Source organism: Eurosta solidaginis, chromosome 5 (assembly GCF_040869045.1).
Source record: "Eurosta solidaginis isolate ZX-2024a chromosome 5, ASM4086904v1, whole genome shotgun sequence".
NCBI lineage: Eukaryota > Metazoa > Arthropoda > Insecta > Diptera > Tephritidae > Eurosta > Eurosta solidaginis.
Genome location: NC_090323.1, coordinates 157,156,961 through 157,178,609, shown reverse-complemented (window position 1 = coordinate 157,178,609; position 21,649 = coordinate 157,156,961).

Sequence of the window (21,649 nt, the reverse complement as noted above, 5' to 3'; positions counted from 1 at the left end):
AGAAATTGTTTTTCGAGTCCCCTGTGGCTTCCGTTGGCGCTGATGCGCTCTCGAGAATCATGAAAAATATTTCAAGAAAGTTGGCAAAAATTTTGAGAGTTTCTTCTCATTTTTGGAAATATTTCTGCAGTACCGTTTAGCCAATCCGAAGTGGAAAAAAAACTTTACTGAGATGGTGCCGTCTTGCAGCTCCTACCCTCCGACATTGTTTGCAATGACGGAAGTAAGTACGGCTACGATTATATTGAACGTGCTACTTCTATCGGACACACCCAAATCCGAACCGTTCCCACTCTTCCCACCACAGAAGTGAGCTGTGATTTTTTTCTAGCGCGAAGCCAGAATCTGAAGAGTAGTATCCCCCTTGCCGTCGAGGAAAGGTTGGTATGAGACTCCGACTAATGGTGGTATTGGAAGGTCTGCATCTTAGGAATGCATACATATCCCACATGTTCTATAATGTGAACCTTCAAGCGGTTGGTTGTGTTTGTAGCTTCCCAATCTCAACTGTCACCCGCACATATCCGTGAAGAATAGTGTTTATTTAGAAAAGGAGGCTTTAGCGACCGCAAGTTCCTAACGGCGGCAGGGGGATGGATGATCTTAAAGGTTCAACGTGGTCATTTTAAATCGATCCAGAGATATTCGGGTAGAACCTATAAGGTGCTATTTTTTCGGAACGTACTGGATTAATATCCGGCAAAGCACCGTCAACATCGATAAAACTTCACAGAACCTTCGGGAGCCTCCAATTATTACAAGAAGAAGGAGATGAGGGGGGAGGGAGGGGCGTGGTACTAAGTATTTTTTTTGGATTCATGGGCAGGAGAGGTAAGGTCGGCCGAATAGAAGAAATTCACCTGTCTTGATCCTGAATTTCCTCGACTTCCGGATCAATTTTTTTTATTTATTTATTTTTTTTAATTTTTACTTATTTTTCATGCAGCGCTTCTCTGCAGAAATGCTCAAGGCTTAACTAATAGCCGGGGCACCTGCTACGAATGTAGACGGCTTTGTAGGACCCACCCGGAGTATTGAAATTCATAAGTATTTCTATTTCACCCTTTCTTTTCAGTGTCAAGATATTTCAAAAATTGATAGTTTCCCCTTCATGAGACGGAATAAATGCCATTAGAGGTGTATCAGCTAAAAGCATTGGCACAAAATTCATTGTAAATCCGTTTCAAGATATAAATAGCTCAAGTAACTATATGAATATGTATATGTAAGTATGTATTTCGCATACGCATTCATTTGACATGTGCATCTTTACGTACGCGTCATACTTTTTTCCATTTCCGATATAAATTCCAAATCTGTCGAACAAGTCTGAAAAATCTGTTACCGGCATGCGACATTCACGCGTAGCATCCACAACAATTGCAGAACAAACACACAAGGTCATAATAAGAGATTGCTCTGGTGCGGCATGCAAGTCATCAAATAGCTCAGCACATTTTTAGATAGGCCCAACATGTTGGGGCGAGGCAGCGGCAATTATGGTAAGGAGGGGAAATTCACAAGCAAATGCTGGCGGGAAATGCTTAGTTGAGGAGATTACGTTTCCCAAGAGCAAGTTTGTAGAACTGTGCATATGTGTGTGCCAGAAGATTTGCAACACTAAACCTGCAGCGGAGCATGAGACTGCAAGTGAATACAAAAATAGCAGTGTACTAACTCCTAAACGGGCACATATATTTGTATGTTCATGTGCATGCATTCTAGGGTGGCTTAATTTCAATATAGAAAACAGCTAACTATGTGGGTTCTAGTATTAGTCGATACATCGAAACCCATATGACTCTGCACAAAACTCATTTTTGTGATACTTGTGTCACTTTTGGATCTATTTTTTTAACGCGATTCAGTGCTCTAGAGCACCCTTATATCTTTTTACATCTGATTTGAAAGAAAGGAACCCTTTTTCCAAAAAAGTAGCCGGTTTTAAAAAAGTACCCGGTTCTAAAATAGTACCCGAAAAGTAAGCCGTATTTTAATGGTGAAACTTTAAAAATGTGGTAGATATGAAAAACAGTATCCAAAAACAAACCGTTTCCAAAACATTACCCGGTTCATGAAAAGTAACCAGCTCCAAATCAATAGCGGCTTTCTAAATAGTAACCGGTTACGAAAAATCAACCAGGTTCCCAAAAATTTACCGGTTCTAAAAAATCAACTGGCTCCAAAAGAGTACCCGTTGCATGAAAGTAACCGGTTCCAAAAAGTTACTTGTTCCAAGAAATAACCACTTCCAAGAAAGTATCCAACTCCAAGGAAGTAACCCGTTCCAATAAAGTAGCTGGTTCCAAAACAGTAATGCGTGTCTTCGCTATTAAGCACAAACCGTTTTGTAGGGAGTTATTTGACCACTGACGCGAGTGTTCAATAATTGCCTTTTTACGCGCAAATGTAGATGTATATACATGTAAAAAAACACGGCTAATGTTTTCGTAGTGAACGTGGTTCCCATCAGCACGGCAGCTCACGGTCTAAAACCAATCTTAAACGTCACTATCCAGAGCCGACGTATTGCAGGTCGGTTGTAAAACACTCGTTTCTAGTCCTTGCAAAAATTGCATCTTAGTGGGACTTTTTATAGTGTATGATAGTGAACCAGCAAATTTTATGAGTGTTGAACATTTCGTTCCATCTTTTTAACTACGGTGGAATACCTGCTTTTTAGAGGTCATTGTAGTAGAACAACGTCTGTCCGTAAAGCGTATGACGATCGAGCTGAATGCAGTTTCCTTCAATTATCACAAGTCTCCTCGTCGTTTTTCTCCATTTTGTGCTAGTAAAGAAAGGTATGCCCCTCACAAAAATATCGTAGAAGCTTCTTATGTCAAAAATGCTAAATATCAGTTACTTTGATGACTAGTTGACTCGGTCTATTGTCTGTACTAGTTGTTACCTACAATTTGGTTGGACTGTAAAGTAAGTACATCCGTTAAAACGTACGTTTGTTTGTAAAAATTTCTTTCATTTTGCAAATTTTTAGCTTTCTTATAAGTTATAACTAAGTATGTAAAATGTATGCAACTTTTCTATACACACGTACATATATCCACAAAATTTATACATCCAACTACATTTCCTGCAATTTTTTGCACTCAAATGATATAGCGTCTTCTTTCTTTTTCGCTGATATTTACTATTAGCTATTTCTGGGCAACTCACAGGTAGATTTACATAAATAAAATAACTTATTGCGAGTTTCTGCCAGCCCAGTCATGTGCGACGTTTTGACTTCATTGCAGTTGCGTCGTTAGTCGATTTCTTTGTTGCTGACGAGTTTGCTGTGTTGCTCGTTGCTGTAATACATTCATAAGATTCCGTACATTTCAGTCAGTACTTGGAAAATGTGCATTCTACCGGAACTCCGGTGGCGGTGTTGTTGCTCATTTACAAATATTGGCATGTTTTGCTTTCTATCCTTTAGACATTAAATTTTTAATATTCCGAATAAGCCGGACATATTTTTGGTTCGCATACATGTCTGAACTCTGAGAATATAAAAACAAATGTTAGTTAATTTTTAATAGCTGGCCTAGATATTCAGAGTGTGAAAAATATAATGTACTTTACTGGCTACTGGTTCGAAAATTGCTTGTATCTAGTTATCGAGTCTGAGCAGGTTTTTAGAGAACATCTAATATCTGAATTTTTTTCATAAAGCTGTGATTCAATCTGACTAGGCCTGTTTTGGAAAAAAAGAGTCGTGAGTACTAAGTACTCATGCAGTTATTGGTTTCTTATGGGTTTTAAAGGTATGTATATGCTTCATAATAAACCGATAAGTCGTCGCTAACAAATTGGTAACACTACAATAAGAAATTTATCATTTTAAATTTTTGATGGTAATTCGATGACTTTTCAATACCAAATCGATAACACGCCGATAACAAATTGCTAGCACTGCGATAAAAAATCGAAAAATTTTCAATAACAAATCGATGACATCTTGATAGGAAATCGATAAGCTTTTACAATCATGTAGACAACTTTTCGATTACTAAAATACTATCGACTTGTTGCTTTCTAATAACAAATCGATAACTGTTTGATAAAAGTCGATAATTTTTCCGTAAGAAATAGTTAACATGTCTTTAAAGAATGGATAGACTCTAGGTTAGTTTTTGATAACATGTCGAAAATATATCTATAATTAATAGTCAAAGTTTGGCAATGAATCCCTTTTTAATAACAAGTCGATAACTTTTAAGTGATACATAGATAAGTATACCTTTCATGAACATGAAATGGTATATGAACTTTGGTCCGATATTTGTAACGTTGAGAAATGTAGAAGATAAACTCACCATTAAGTATACCGAATTGATCAGGGAGACGAACTGAGTTGATATAGCCATGTCCGTCTGTCCGTCCGTCCGTATGTCCGTCCGTCTGTCTGTTTGAACGCAAACTAGTCCCTCAAATTTTGAGATATCTCAATAAAATTTGGCACAAGGATGTATTTTTGTATTGTATTAGACATTTGTCGGATCCGGTAGGATCGGACCACTATAACATATATCTGTCATACAACCGATCGTTCAGATAAGACGGTTTTGGTCATACATGCCGCAATTTAGAAAGTATAAACGTGAAACTCTGTGATATATATTTTAATATATCATAAAAGATATCCTGAAAAAACCACTTTGATCGGAGCTATATATAGTTATATCCCATACAACCGATCATTCATATAGAAAGATTTTTGGCAATTTCTCCCTTAATTTCCAATATAAAAACGTTAAATTTAGTGATATTTATTCTAATATATCATAGAAGATTTCCTGTAAAAATCATTTCGATCGGAGCTATATATAATATATATCCCATACAACCGATCGTTCAGATAAGGGGGTTTTTTGACATTTTTTTATATATATCTTAAAATCGTTTAGGTATGTACATCTGTTCACTATATATTTCTTATCTTATACATCCGATTATTTGGAGATTACGATTGGGATTAGATTATTGTTCAGCCCCATTCATGAAAGGTATGAAGTCTTCGCCACAGCCGAACACAGTTCCGTCCTTACTTGTTTTTATTTAACTTTTTGATAAAATATTTAAAATTAAGAATTTTTATATAGAATTGATAATTTTTTATGGCAAATCGATAGCATTTTGATAAAAAATCCATAACGTTTTGATAACAAATCAACAAGCTTTTTGATTAAATATAGATTATAGATATATTTATAACACAATGTTTTTTTTTTCTAAAGCTTCAATTTCAATTGAAAAGCAAAAAAAAAAAAAAAATTAAACAACTCGCTTCATTTGTTTTTATTTTCCAATTTTGAAACAAAAACGCCCAATATGTCAAATAGTTTCTTTCCTCTTCTTTTCTTTTCTTTTCTTTTCTTTTCTTTTCTTTTCTTTTCTTTTCTTTTCGTTTCTTTTCTTTTCTTTTCGTTTCTTTTGCTTTCCTTTCCTGCCGATGGAAGCAGTAAAGACCACGTGGAACACGATCTCAGTTACCTTTATGTAACCAACTGGCGCCGATTCGTTGTACGGCCAAACCTTTTAAACGGTTAGTGGCCTTTTAAGTAAATGAGTTTAATTGATCCTGGGAAAACTTTGACCTTCTCAATCGATATTTGATAGCACAAAAATCAGTTGCCTTGACTATAATACTATTGACAGTCTTCATTTTGGAACTCTTAAACTCTACGATGTCGTTTTCAAAATCACTTATCTTTAAGCATTCCTCCTTGTGAGTTTGCATCATTAAATTAATTCTTAAGCGAAGTTAAGTTCAGCGTGCCTTGATTTGTTAATTACAACACTCCTGTAGGTACAAATCGAAAACTATTTTCAAATGCCTTTGCTTTTCTGTTTTATATAAGCATTTGAGGGCTAATGCGTATGTGGAAATGTGAAATCTGCCTTAAAAATATCCCTGCAGGAAAATGTTTAGAAAATATTAAGTGCATACACACGGTTTATTTTAAACTGTATTTTTATTGCAAGTATTTATTGTTGTACAAACAAGAAACGACCATAGTCATAGTGAAGAACACATCAAAAGCCTTTAACTTCTCTATGGGCGGAGAAAAAACTTTCACTTTCGGCAAATCTCTTTAATAGTAAATCCAAGGATTTATTTGTTTTCCGTTTTACACAAATTTTCTTTAATCGGATTCGGAACCATACAGAGTTTTTCATTTTGACTCCTTTGGGTGTACTCTGATAAGTCTACCGCTGTATACATTTGGGAAAACGGCGGCACATAATTTGTGTCTGACAGCTGCATAAATTTTAATTAAAAAAATGGAAAAAAGTGAAAACCGTGTGCCGATTTAGCAATTTTTTTCCATAATGAAACCATATTTTTAATAAATACAATGGCGACGGTACACCATTAATTTGTATGGTTAAGAAACAGGGTTCCTAGATGAACTAAAAAATGGGAAGGTGGATTTGTCTACTAACAAAGTCGTGATTTCAGTTTTTGCGATGTCATTTTTGACTACTTTGCAAGCGGAAAACCGAAGCCTGCCGAACATTTTCAAAGCTTTTTTAGTAGAAACGACCGAATTTTAAGAAAGAATTTTGGAGCTATTGTCTATAGTGAATTTTTCATAAAAATTACTTTAATTTTACACGCGCTATACATTTTTCAAATTTCGGAGTATATTTTTGCTTATAACTTTGCATTAGGCGACTTAAAAATTGGAAGCACGTAGGATCAAATACAATGAGAGAAAATGTTGAAATATAAAATACTCATTTGTATTCTCTTCTTTGGGTGAAAATTAATATTGCCTACGCCCATAACATTTTTTTCAAGCTCCGTGTACGACATATCATTCACCTGGTTATTTATTTGAAGGTTTTAGTACTTACACACCTTTCTAGGTAGATATATGAACCATAAAATTGTGTGTTAGTATATTCAAGTTCAAACGTTTTAGAATAAGCTGCGTATCTTTCGACATCACCAAATATGCGATCCAAACCTTGGTTTTTGGTATTGTGGGGTTTACGCTCTATCCACCACCTCAAACCGTGTCCTTTTTCCGGTGCCCCCATTAAATTCAAAAAGCAAAAATTCAGAAACACATTTTTTCAGAAAACATTAGTCAGAACCATTTTTTCAGAAAGACGAAATTCAGAGGTCAAAACTCAAAAGTCAAATCTCAGAAGTCAAAATTCAGAAAGTAATCAGACGACAGAAATATATTAAATTTATCTCAAAATTCAAAAACGTTTACTTATGTATTTGGAAGGAATTATGTATAAAGAAAAAGTAGCACAATCTAAAATTTTGAATTGTGTGCAATAGCAAGCATGTAATTAATTAATTTTTTTCGCGTTTATCTTTTTCAAATGAATTTACAATTTTTGTTGTTATATCGTCCTGCTGATTTGTAAGATCGCGGGTTCGAATCGAGCTCAAGGCCTAAAAATAATTATTTTTGCATTATTGTTTTTATAATAAATTTTTTCCTAATTGAAAAAAATTTAAATTAGAATAGAAGAAAGAAAAAAATGTAGACAACTGCTAAATTCCTTCACGGCAACCTTTAGGCGCCGCTGCTATAACCATTCAGCTATCACAGCGGTTGCTTGTTTGTCTTCATCATTTCTACTTCTACCCTGTTTCATGCCAATTGATTTCACAGCACTGCGACATCTGTTGCAGAATGGATGTGAAAATTGGACTTTTTTCACGGCAAAGATGCCACATTAAATGATGTCATATGTATCGACACTTTTCCCCGTGCTCTGGGATGTATTAACAATTGTTGTTGTTTCAATTAAGAAAAAATTTATCATAACAATAATAATGATAAAATAATTATTGTTAGGCCACGAGCTCGATTCGAACCCGCGATCTTTTGAATTTACAGTATTAAAAAAACGAAGTCTTTCAATTTTTTCTTGCGTTTCCGATATGGATCGCCTCCAGCTGAAAATTGCTGCAGTTTTGTTTCTATTATTGCCTGTTCGTTTTTTATTTTATTTATGCAATTAAATATGTTAGGGTGTGTCCCAAACGCATTTGGAATGACGTTGTGCCACCTTTCGATGGAATTATTTGTACGAACTTCACCCAATTTGGTGATATTATACATATTCCATAATTCGATTGAATATAACGCCTTCTTTCGACGTTGCTGTGTTCCAGGCTGAAAAAAATTCAGAAGTAAAATTTCAGAAGTCAAAATTCAGAAAGTAACCAGACAGCAAAAAACATTAATTTTGCGCAAAATTTTACTTCTGAATTTTGACTTCTGAAATTTGATTTCTGAATTTTTGTTTCTGAGTTTTGACTTCTGAATTTTGGCTTTCCGAAAAAAGGGTTCTGACTTATGTTTTCTGAAAAAATGTTTTTCTGAATTTTTGTTTTCTGAATTTTTGTTTTCTTAATTTATGGGGGAGCCACTTTTTCCTTGCCTTAAGAAAGCAAGAGCAGTTCACTCTAGCCACCCCGACCTCGCGATATCGACTTAATACTACCTGCGGAATCGAATGGATGGAAGCGGTTTACTGGGTTGTTCTGTAATATATTGATTATGAAGCCAAGAAACTGCCTTTAAACATCTGTCTAAAGAGATGTTGTTGTTGTTGTAGCAGTGCTTCGCCCACCTAACAGCCGCGACCGATGACAAATTGTCATCAATATCCTCTAACGGGAGTCCAAGGAAACTTGCTGTTTCTACAGGGGTGGACCATAATGAAAGGGGTGTTAGAGGCGTTGGTTCCACATTACAATTAAAGAGATGGTTGGTGTCATGTGGGGACACATTGCAAGCGGGCCATACATTTTGTATATCGGGGTTGATTCTGGATAGGTAAGAATTTAACCTGTTACAGTATCCAGAACGAAGTTGAGCAAGAGTGACACGCGTTTCCCTGGGGAGTATCCGTTCCTCTTCCACAATTTTTGGGTACTTTTCTTTGAGTACTGGATTCACCGTGCAATTCCCGGCATAAAGGTCCGACGCCTGTTTGTGGAGTTCACCAAGGACCTGCTTGTGTTTTTTGCTTCATACGGCTGGGTTCTCAGGTGCCGTATTTCCTCAAAATGCTTACGGAGATGACTCCTTAAGCTCCTAGGCGGTGTTGGATCATCAATCAGATGTCTGTTTGGATGCCCAGGTTCCTGAGTATTCAACAGGAACTGTTTGGTTAGCATCTCTTTTCTCTCCCTGATGGGGAGTATTCTCGCCTCATTATGTAGATGGTGTTCTGGGGACATAAGAAGGCAGCCCGCGGCGATTCTGAGAGCAGTATTTTGGCAGGCCTGTAGCTTCTTCCAGTGGGTAATTTTTAGGCTTGGCGACCATATGGGTGACGCGTAGCACGTAAACGGCTGGCGAATTGCTTTGCATGTAGTAATGAGCTTTTATTTATCTTTTCCCCAGGTACTGCCAGCAAGAGATTTGAGGATTTTATTACGGCTCTGGATTTTCGGAGCAATTGCGGCTGCGTGCTCACCAAAATGTAGATCCTGATTAAACGTCCTGATCAAACGTCCAGGTGTAGGACAGTCGGTAGCGTAGTGCCATCGACGTGGATGTTCAAAATGGTCGACATTTGGGACGTCCATGTTGTAAATAAGGTCGCGGAAGATTTAGTCGGTGATAATGCCAGTTTTCGCGAGGCGAAAAAACTGGAGAGATCAGGTAGGCAGCCGTTTATTCTGTTGCAGAGCTCATCGATCTGTGGGCCTGTGGCCATTATTGTGCAGTCATCGGCATATGAAATGATAGTGACTTCTTCTGGTGGTGAAAGTAGCTTAGATATGTAGAAATTAAACAAAAGTGGGGATAGGACACCGCCCTGTGGCACCCCTTGTTTAATTCTTCTTGGTTTTGATGTTTCGTTTCTAAATTGCATCGATGCCTGCCGACCACCCAGATAATTTGCGGTCCACCTTTTAAGACATGGGGGAAGGGTAGACCCTTCCAGGTTTTGCAGTAACGTGCCATGATTGACCGTATCAAAAGCTTTTGATAGGTCTAGCCCTACGAGTACTGTTCTATGGTGGGGGTTTTGATTTAAACCGCAATTTATCTGCGTGCTGATGGCATTTAGCGCGGTGGTGGTGCTATGGAGTTTTCTGAAGTCATGCTGATGACAGGCTAGCTGCAAATTTGCTTGGAAGTAGGGGCAAAATGGCTTCAAGCGTCTTTACTACTGGCGATAGGAGAGGTATCGGCCGATACGACTCTCTTATGTTAGCTGGTTTCCCAGGCTTTAGTAGCGGGACCACCTTGGCCATTTTCCATTTTTCGGGTATGACAAAGGTGGAAAGAGACAGGTTGAAGACATGTGCTAAGTATTTGAAACCTTCTTTCCCTAGGCTTTTAAGCATCGGCATGGCTATGCCGTCTGAGCCCACTGCTTTGGATGGTTTAGCATGACCAATGGCGTCTTCAATCATTCTGGCGGTGATGGTAATTGGTGACGCGCGGAATTTATGTTTATCTGCGTGTCTGTTGGCCCTCCGTCTATCTTTGTCGACCGTAGAATGCATTACATATTGACTGCAGAAAGCGCTCGCGCATTTTTTCGAATCCGACAGCACTTTATCGCCGAAGGCGATGGAAACTTTGTCATTGTGCTTAGACGGATTCGACAGGGACTTTACAGTGGACCAAAGTTTACCCACACCGGCAGAGAGGTTACAACCTCTTAGGTGCTCCTCCCATTTCGCCCGCTTGTGTTCATCCACAAGCGATCTGATGCGTTGGTTTATATCCCTTATTTGGGGGTCGCCTTGGTCGAGCTTTCTTATAAGGTCACGTTCTCTCGCTAAATTTGCGGCCTCCTCCGGGAAGTGGGGCCGAATTTCGGGAATTCTCCCAGCGGGAATGAAACGTGCCGAGGCGGATTCAATGACCTTGCGGAAAGCACGCTCCCTTTGGCGGGCATAAGTCGGGATAGGGAGGCCAGCAAAGAGGTTGTCTGTAAAAGATTTGTATTCGTCCCACTTTCCTTTTTTAAAGTTTATGAAAGTGCGTTTTTCTGTAACGAGATCTGTCTAAAGAGATCGCTACTATCAGTGGCATGCCAACCTAATAAAAAGGCACTGCGGTTTTTGAACGCACGCACTTAAACGGCTTTTTTTGCCCTAACCGAAATAAGCATGCGTTGCGACAATATAAATCATATATGCATGGTTCAATTATGTACAGGTTGGCTCATCTCATCAGCTGATTTTATTAATGTCATTGCATGGTCGAAGGGATTGTCAAAAGGAGATGGCAAACTCAAAATGAAACCAACACATTGGCAATATTTTACTTACACATACAAAAACTGCTAAGTTTTATGTTTCCATTCCATACCATTCGCACCAACACTTGAACATACAAACATACATATTTTGTTGCTTTACAGATGAGCCAACCTGTGTATAGTTAAAATAAATAAATGTAAGGCGCGATAACCTCCGAAGAGATCTAAGGCCGAGCTTCTCTTCCAATTTGCGTCGTGCTCCTCTTGATTTTTCCCTACAAATTGGCCGGACGGGACCTACATGTTTTATGCCGACTCCGAACGGCATCTGCAAGGCAGATGAGTTTTCACTGAGAGCTTTTCATGGCAGAAATACAATCGGAGCGCTTGCCAGACACTGCCGAGGGGCGACCCCGCTTAGAAAAATTTTCTTCTAATTGAAAAATTTTATTTCTAAAATTTTGATGTTGCTTTGCCCGAGAGTTGGACCCAGGGCATACGGTGTGATAGGCGGAGCACGCTACCATCACACCACGGTGGCCGCCGTGTGTATAGTTGAACCATGTATATATGCAAACGTCAAACCGAAATGTCACGCAGATCAAAAATTGGAAATGGAGTTAGCTTTTTAACTCAGTTTTGGTTCTCTCATACAATTTATATGTGCATGAGACCATTTTGAATCAAACTAAGTGTGATATCTATCTGTCAACAGGGTGTTCAATATGGCGGCGCATAGGGCCGCCTATCTTCAGCGGTTGATAGAAAGAGATACAGAATGAGACAGCGATAGTCAATTACAAATTAGGTGATTCAATCACTTTGGAATTTTGACGTCTATGCAGAAGATATCACACTTAGTTTGATTCACAATGCATTAGACATTTTTGACAGAAAACTGCTGCAGTGCATTTTTATTAGGTTGGCATGTAAGCGTAATAGTAGGAAATAACGATGGAAAGAGACAGGTAACCTCTTGGCTTATCACCCACTGAAACTTCCGTACGCTCTGTTTGGTGGCGGAGCTCATTGGCTTTTCACTATTTTCACCCACACTAATCTCTTGTGATGCTTTCATATTATCGTATTCCGTTTATCTTCTTTTTATATTTTCAGCGTGATTTATCGTGGCCATACGACCCAGCCGTCCTACCAGGAGGTTACATGGGTGTATTTATTATAAGCAGACAAATTTTCCGTCACGTCAGAGTCTCTAATTGTAGTAAGGTCCTTGTTACTTTCCGAGGCGACTCGGTATAAGTGAACTGCAGCCTGGCTGCAAATTATAAAATTGGTACGGTCTAAGTAATACCCAGGAGTGTGTGGCTTACAGTTCTGATACACCGTCATCCCGCCTCTCTCCTAAGCAACGAAACGGTTTAGATGCTATCCTACCCGCTTAGCCTGAGTATTTCTCAGGCGCTATCGAATTTGGCTAAGCCCACACATCATCGACTAGGTGTCTTCTCTAGTGAGGAGATTCCGAAACTAGCTTAACTGGTTTTCCTACAGGGCGTACACATGCAAAACAAACATGTTCACATACCTTCACATTTCTCTCTCCAAAAATTCTCATAGTACTAACGGTGGTACGCATGTAAACATGTTTTTGCTTCAGAGGCATCGTGTTTTATGCCAAGAATTCGTATTTCAGTCACGTAGCAGGCAAATTTCAATTGAATCGAATGTGATACCCGATGTGAGAGTGCAACAGTGATGTTTGGTGTTGATGATGATGACAGTGGTGGTGTTGGTGACGGCGGCGACCATGGCGATGACATAGGCGGTGGCATATCTCTACATATCAGACGTATGCGACTACACCGCTAATAGTTAGTAGCTGCCTTTAAATTGGAAGAACTTTTGTTATTTGCAAAAATTTGTAACGTAGCCAAGTGCTACACCAACAAGCTTAAGTGCAAAATACTTCACGTTCATACCATTGAACCTTTTTCGAATTTAAACGATTACAATAGAAATCTCGACAGCATTTGCTTCAGAGAATACCTCAGCTTTTTTGTGCGCTTCGATTCCTTGCATTTCAAAACAACAATAAGATGGACTGTTGTCCATCAAGCCAATGGTCATCATATAAACAATTGTCATTGACGCCAACAAAATCTCACTTTTGTCGCTGCGATATTGGCGTTTTAGATGCGGACTACAGACTTGGGACACTAAGCTTCAAGTTTATTTGTTTGTTTGTTTGCATTTCGGTGTTGGTAGTGTTTACCGTACGTGCACTAGTTGTTATTGTTTACGTTATTTACATTTTTGTTGTTGTTGCTATAGTCGCATTTCAATATTGGCCACTTTTATTACGATCATTTCAATCAATTTCTTTCGCCGTTTCTACTCTAACTTTGTAAGTAAACAAAAACAAATACCTTCAGACATACACAGGTATTCGGTAGCAAATGATGCGATGTCACCACTCAGCTACTGTGCTACCCAAAAACCAGTGTCTGTGACACTTTTGATATGGGACTGACTTTTAAATGGAGTGTAAGTGTAAAGTGGGACACAAAAATGTCGACAGGCTTTGTTTACGGCCTTTTTGTCAGTTTGTTTTATACTTTTCTATCGCAGCATCGATTTTGGTAAGTTTTTGAAATCGCCTAAAATTGATGGATTCGAATGGCGGCGACTGCTTTTCGTTGTCAGCGTGATGAATGTCAAATATTGACATAAGTTATTATGGGGAAAGGAAGCACTTTGAATGTTATCACTTTGGTTTTTAGATACTGTGAGTTGAGTTTTTTTTGCTATATTTCGTCAAGGTAATTATTTCAGATGTGAAGTGGTTTAGATTGTAAAACCTTTTTATAAATATCCTCACTATAGCAAGCACCTTGTCGATGGTGTTAAGGCTTAGTGAGGGTCAACTGCCTTCTAACTGGCATAGACCTTGCTACAACCAATCGTCAATTCTGTGATTCCGGTTGTCTTCGATGAGAGGCACGAAGTGAAGAGTCAGCCCCTGACTGTGGCACTAATATATTGCAGCAACCCTACTGGCCGATGTCAACGGAAGGTTGAGAAGAGGAACTGATATATGTATGTAATGATCAAAATGATGCGAGACGAACCAAATAGGTTAGGTTAGGTGACAGCTGTCCTAATAAGGGAAGCTCACGTGGGCAACATGAAGGAAGATATAGCTACTTAGAGAATCGTTGGGTAGCAATGAAAAAGTTCCGAGTGATACCGATCTCAACCTTGGATAAATCCTCGGGAGATCCAGGTGAGTCGAGACCGAAGTACATTCACCTAGTTCTGGCAAAAGCTGGGCAATCAAGCATAAAGTAATTTGGTGATCATCATCCTCCATACAGCTGCAGCAGGATGGAGTTTCCAGTATATTGAGACGTACCGCATGGATACACATGAGACAGTGCCTTTTCAAAACCCATATGACCATTGATAGGTGAGTCTTAGTGAACCCAATTATTTCTGCAGACCCCTGCCATCCACTTTGGGCCAGAAAGATCTTACTACCCTGCAAGAGGTGGTGTCCGCCCAACGTTTGCTGAGCTGACTCGAGGCCCAGCTATGGAGGAGCAAACCACAGGTGGCCAGCGGAATTCCGAAATCCCTACAGCCATCTTCATCCGGTTCAGTTGTACCGATGTGGGCTAAGAGATCCGATTAACAGTTACCCGGGATGTCACTATGGCCCGGGACACAGATAATGTTAATTATAAAATAGCTCCCAGACCACCCTCGATCGCATTCTAGTTGAACTCACGGCCTTGATAGCCGCTTTGGCTATCAGAGTAGATGTTAAATTCCCTAACCGTAGTAGCACTGAATATCATTTCATCCACCGCATCCTTAATCGCAGAAACTTCCGCTTGGAATGCACTGCAGTGATCAGCCAACTTAAACTTGCGGCTTACATTTAGCTCTTGACAAAAGACACTATCTCAGAATGGTTGAAGGGAGTAATTTCAGATTATCAAAGGAAAGACAAAGGCACATTGTTGATTTGCTTATTAGAGCTCTGATACGGACTTCGCTAAGCCCCAAGCTGTGTATACAACGGATGATGAATTCGGAGGATGCGTTGAACAAGTTGAAGAATCAGAACCTCGGATGTTGGAGAAGGATTCGGAAGAATGTTGTGTACAGAGCTGGAGCAGTATTTATCTGCTCCTCAGGAAGAAAAAATCTAAGGACAATAACCTTAGTACTTAAAAGGCAAAAGAGGTGGAACGACACCTCCAGAAACTGAAATTCATTCATTCACTATTGGAGCGTAACCGCCTAAGCGATCTGGTATTTTCGTAACAAGTCAAACCAGCTATCTCTGTTTCGCGATAACTGACGCCAATTGGTAGCATCAAGGGAGATCAAGTTCGCCACCATCTGGCTATTCCAAGTGCCAGTCGCGATAGCCTACGCCAATTTAAGCTTAAAAAAGATGAAGTTTTTCTTCACCTACCTCACTCAACTCAATAGAGGTATCCCCTTGATTCGCTACTAAATACGGTTGTCGATTAAAATACTTTCTCGGCCGGAGCACAACATGACTTAGCCAGCATAGCCTTTGGGCTTTTATTCGCTGCATTATCTTCATGTTTGCCTAAAGCTCATACAGCTCAACATAACACCTCCTACCGTACTTGCCGTCGACATCACTGACGGGACAATAAAACGTCCGGGGAGGTTTTCTTTCGAACACTCCAAGGTTCATCTCATCTTCTCTTGACATCGCCCACAATTTCGAGCCATACATCAGTCGAGGATAGACTTAATTTTTCAATTGCCTAGTCAGTCCGAAGTAAGATTTGTTGGCAAGCATTGTTCTCCTTTTGTAAGCTGATATTGTTTTCGCAGTTGAGGGTGCTTTCTACAGACTCGATTAATATCTGTCGACAGTGAGCCAAGACGTGTTTGCGTCCATTCTTTCTTGAATGACGGCAGGTACTTCGTCTGTTCCTCATTGACAGTAATACCACTTCTTTATCTAATCCAGAGAAGCAAAACTTACGGCGCGTTTGTTAAGGCCAACGTTATCGTTATCATCAGCATATGCCAGTAATTGTATGCTCCTATAATAAAGATTCTGCTATCTGGGCTTAGTTCCGCTGCAAGAATTAGGAGAGATCCTTCCCAGTCCTTACGGAGCCGGTGATGTTGCTCAAGTACTTTCGCATAGCCTTATTAACTCTACAGGGAGCTTAAATTCAGACATAGCAGCACACAATTAACTTTTTTGGCGCTGTCAAAGGCTGATTTGAAGACAACAGCATTACAATTGCATGGATAAATTCTAGCCAACTTTAAAATTTTTTTAATTTAAGATAAGACGATGCCGATGCTGTCAGTACATATTAGTTTGGCATCGTGTTATCATAGCAACCTTTACGACAACTATCAGACTTACCTTAGTTCGGAAAATATAGCACATTTGTTCATGTGAGCATATTGTTGTAGTCTTACGGTCGATATCATTTCTGGATCCTTTGGCGCAACTCTGGATTTTATATCGGGTCCAGGTTATAAACTTGTTGGGCCATGGTGGAAATATTTTACCCTTACTCGCATTTAGTTTGGAATCGTGTTAATCATCAGAACAGCTACATGGTAGCATACTTGTACGATCCCTAGCATACACGTGCATACCTGTAGTATGCGCGTTTATATGTATCCGAAAAAAGGGCGGAGAATCGAAATTTCCATTAATCAAAAAAAGCGTAAATGATCTTACTAAGGGTTCACACATTAAAAGCTTCATCATCATCATCATCATCCTCCTCAACTCCTATTGGAGCATAGGGCCTCGACCACCGACTTAAATCTTATTCTGTTAGGTGCAGTTCTTGTGATGTCATTCCACGTATATCCTGCGTCTTCGAGTTCTTTATCCACAGTTCTGCGCCAAGTTTTCGCAGGTGCACCAGGTCGTCGGCTTCCTTGTGGATTCCATCGCAATGCTTGTCTGGCTATATTTACTGGAGGTCTTCTGAGAGTGTGACCAATCCACGACCATTTACGCTTGGTTATTTCTGTGGTAGCCTTAGGTTGATTTGTTCTAGACCATAAGTCGTCATTTGAAATTCTTTCCGGCCATCGAATTTTCAGGATTCGGCGCAGACATTTATTAATAAAAACTTGTAGACGTTTCTGAATTGAAGTTGAGCTTTTCCACGTCTCGCAAGCATAAAACAGTACTGATTTAACATTCGAATTAAACAGTCGAAGCTTCGTTTTTAAAGATATTTGGCTGGACCTCCACACGTTTGCCAGTTGCCCAAAAACCATTCTTGCTTTGTTTATGCGAGACTGAACGTCCTCATCTGCACCGCTCTTATTTGAGACAATACTACCAAGATAAACAACGGACTCTACACCTTCGATTTCATTTTCGTCAACCGTAAGCGTCAATGGCCTTGATGAAATACTATAGCCGCATCTTATGACTTTGGTTTTCGCTGTATTGATGCTTAGTCCGGCCTCCTTTGCATGTGTGTTGACAGCTTCTAAATTGTGTTGAAGGTCAGTACTTCTGTGGCTTAGCAGACAGACATCGTCTGCATATTCTAAATCCCCTAGCTGAGTGAAAGGCGTCCACTGTACACCGTGTCCACCATTTTCTGCGTTCCTCATAATCTCGTCTAATGCCAAGATAAACAAGAGCGGGGAGAGTATGCATCCCTGTCGCACCCCGCTTTTAATTTCGAAGGGTTCTGAGAGGCGCCCATCGTGACTGACCCGGCACTTAAATTCGGCATACATTGCCTTTATAATGTTGATTATTTTATTGGGCATCCCTCGTTTTCGTAGTATTTCCCAAATATATTTCCTGTCGAGACTATCAAAAGCCTTTTTAAAGTCGATAAAAAGTAAATAAGCTGATGTTCTGTATTCACAGCATTGTTCAACAATGATTCGGACGGTATTTATTAGATCAACACAGGATCGGTTTTGTCTAAAGCCAAACTGATTTTCTCTTAGAGTTCGATACACCGCCTCTTCAATTCGGGACAGTAAGATCGTGGAGAACACTTTGCTAGGAATCGAGAGTAAGGTGATACCTCTGTAGTTGTTACAATCAGAGGTATCTCCCTTTTTTGCGACTTTTACAAGTATGCCTTCATTCCACTGACGAGGGTAGGATTCTTCTTCCCATACCTGACGGAAGATTGGAAGTAAGGTTTCAGCTGCGGTATCTGGATCTGCTATGAGGTATTCAGCATATATGTCATCAGTTCCTGGGGCCTTGCCCTTTTTTAAGGACTTGATTGCTGAAATTATTTCATTTTTCGTAGGGGGCGCGCTGTTTACCCCATTGAAGTGGGGTTGGCTGTTGTAGTTTGCAGCAATAGTGTTGGAATTTAAGGTCGCTTCACCTACAGGATTATTTAATACTTTCTTGAAGTGTTCCACCCATACACTCATTTGTTGTTCGCTTTCAGTAATAAGATTTCCGTTTAAGTCTTTTACTGGTTTTTGACCACTCCTGTATTTTCCGGTGAGTTCCCTACTAATCTCATAGAGTTCCCTCATATTATTTAATCTGGCTGCCGTTTCAGCTCGACTTGCTAATGTGTCAGCCCATTCCCTCTTGTCTTTTCTAGCAGACTTCTTAATTTGCTTGCATTTTTCTTTATACCTTGCGGCTAACTGCCTTGCTTCCTCCGTGTCATTGTTGTTCGTCCGTCTGAGAAGCGATTCTTTAATTTTCCGCCGCTGTTCAATAAGTGTCCACGTATTATTTGTTAGCCATACTTTCTTTGCTTTGTTTTTGTGTCCAAGGATACTGCTACCAAGTTCTTGGTAGATATTATTAACGGAGTCTAGCCTGTCACCTGTACTACCACTCATGTTTACCTGTTCAACACGTTCGCGTACTGCGGCATTAAAGGCATTTTGATATTCTTCATGCTTTAGTTTCTCAATATCAATTTTCTTGCTAATTTTTTGAAGGGTTTTCTGTACTGCGGCTACCTTAAATCTGAAACTACCAGCTACAAGGTAGTGATCGCTACCAATATCTGCTCCTCTTTTAACGCGCACATCTAGCAAGGATGACCTCCATCTGCTGTTTATTAGTACGTGATCAATTTGGTTATTAGTGCGTTGATCCGGAGACGTCCATGTTGTTTTGTGGACTAATTTATGTGGGAATAAGCTTCCACCGATCACCAGACCGTTTTCACAACAAAATTCTATAAGCCTACTACCATTGTCATTCCGGGTACCAGGGCTGTGTTTACCCATGTATATATCTAGACCATCATTGTCAGATCCAACTTTAGCATTAAAGTCGCCTAGAATAACACATATGTCCCCTTGATTAACGTGTGAGTTTACGCAGCTGTTGAGCGTATCGAAAAATTCGTTTTTGATTTCGTCATTTTGGCTTTCTGTTGGTCCATAAACATTGATGATGACTAGTTTCCTTGCTCTAGTGCGGAGTTTAAGTATAATAATTCTGGGGCTTATCGGCACCCATTCAATAATACTTTTCGCTATTGTATTTGTTATTAAAAAACCTACGCCGCTGGTGTGACTCTCTCCTTCATTTCGGCCCGAGTATAGGAACGTTGTTCCTTGGTCATTTATTCGGCCATATCCTGTCCATCTGCACTCTTGTATGGCTAATATGTCTATTTTGTATCGGTGCATTTCCCTCCGTAGCTGTTCAAGCTTACCACTCTCGTAGAGAGTTCGTACATTCCATGTACATATTTGTGTTTTATGCTTCATGCCGATTCTGTGATGTTTGTTACTTTCAGGAATATGATCTTGGTCGGTCGTTTCAGTTTCATTCATCCTAATATTAAAGCGTGAATTTGGCACCTCCACATCCGATGTGCCAGCTGCCGAAGCAGAGGGATTGTGTCGCAAATGCTGGTTACCCCGTGGAGAATAGTTTCCGTTATCGTTTTGATCCATGCTAGAATATTATTTAAATTTCAATCAGCGAGTGATGAGTTCACAGATTGCTCGAAGCAGGCCGCTCCTTACATGGAGAACAGACGCCCACCTGCCGGCTACTCGGCTCCCAAAGAGGCGACAGGATTTTTTTTTTTGTACTTTGGTTTATTAACGAAGTGTCCTTCTTCGGCCTGTGTGGTCCGCGGGAGATATTTGATTTCTCTCCTACCACCCATATTTGGGAGGCATTCCCCTATCCGCCACCTGGGGACGCGCCCTCTAGGGATTTCAGGCTCCCCCGAAAAAGCTTACTGAGATGGTAATCATACATCAACACATGTTCTACAACCGTAAAATAATCGGTACACGCACGAGCTGCCACAAAATACTGATAACATCACAAGAGCATGTTTTGTAGCTTAAATATTCGAGTGCATGTGCACTAACACAGATACATTTAGCCACGCAAACATGCGGACGTACATCAAAAACACGAAACCCTAATAAAATGTAAAAGGTATTCAACGGGTGCTTATATAGATACCAGCACATCAAAACCCTGCCGTGATAACACAAACTATTCAGAAAAAAAAAACAAGTTTACAACCAGACCTTGTCGTGAATGCTCTTAGACTTGTTGGAAAAGTACAAAAATTTTACAAAGAAAAGTAACACTCTTTTTAAGTTATGCTTTTTTTCGGAACCATGTATCGTAAACACAAGCTCAACCCTTACTATAATTTAATTGATTTTCTTTGTCAAATCAGAGCAAGTTTGAGACTATTACATTTCTGCTCGAAAAGGGATAGCCCACACTTCGCAAAACAGCCCCATTCTAAAAATACTAGTTATTTTAGTTTAGTTTGAGTAATAGCCATCCCGGTAGGGGACGCTGATCTTAACAACAAGATGATGAATTTTGGTGCTACAAACGATAACCAAAACTTTGACAGTTACACGTGAAGAAATTCGACGATTCTAACTCAAATCGTTCAAGCAGCTGCGGTAAGAAAATATGTCCGGCGTATTACGACGTACCGCTTGGACTCTACTTCCAGGATACGCACGCTGTAGGACGTTTTCCAGCGCTTTCTCAACTGAATCAAGCCCCATTTTATAGGAGGAAACCATATGTGTCCAGCGGACTGCAAAACTCCGTTTCAGTTGTATACACGTGGGCTAAAATGACCACGTAACTCTTTTGGCTCGGGATCTAGTTTATCATTACCGAATAGATGCTTATGTTGGGTAATAGCTACCTCAGTAGGGTTAGCTCATCTTAACAGCATGAAGAGCCACTTTGATTTTTACGGACAGTTATGCGTGAAGTAATGCGACGATTCTACCTCAAAACCATTCAAGCAGCTGCAATAAGAAGAGTTGCACAGTGTATTATGATGTACCACTTGAACTCCACTTTCAGCCATAAGGATATGGCATGATGCAAGACGTATTTCCAGCGCTTTCTTAATCAAGCCCCATTTATATAGCAGCAAACCATATGTGTCAAACGGACTGCCGAACTCCTACCTGACAACAGAGGCCTTCCTAATCC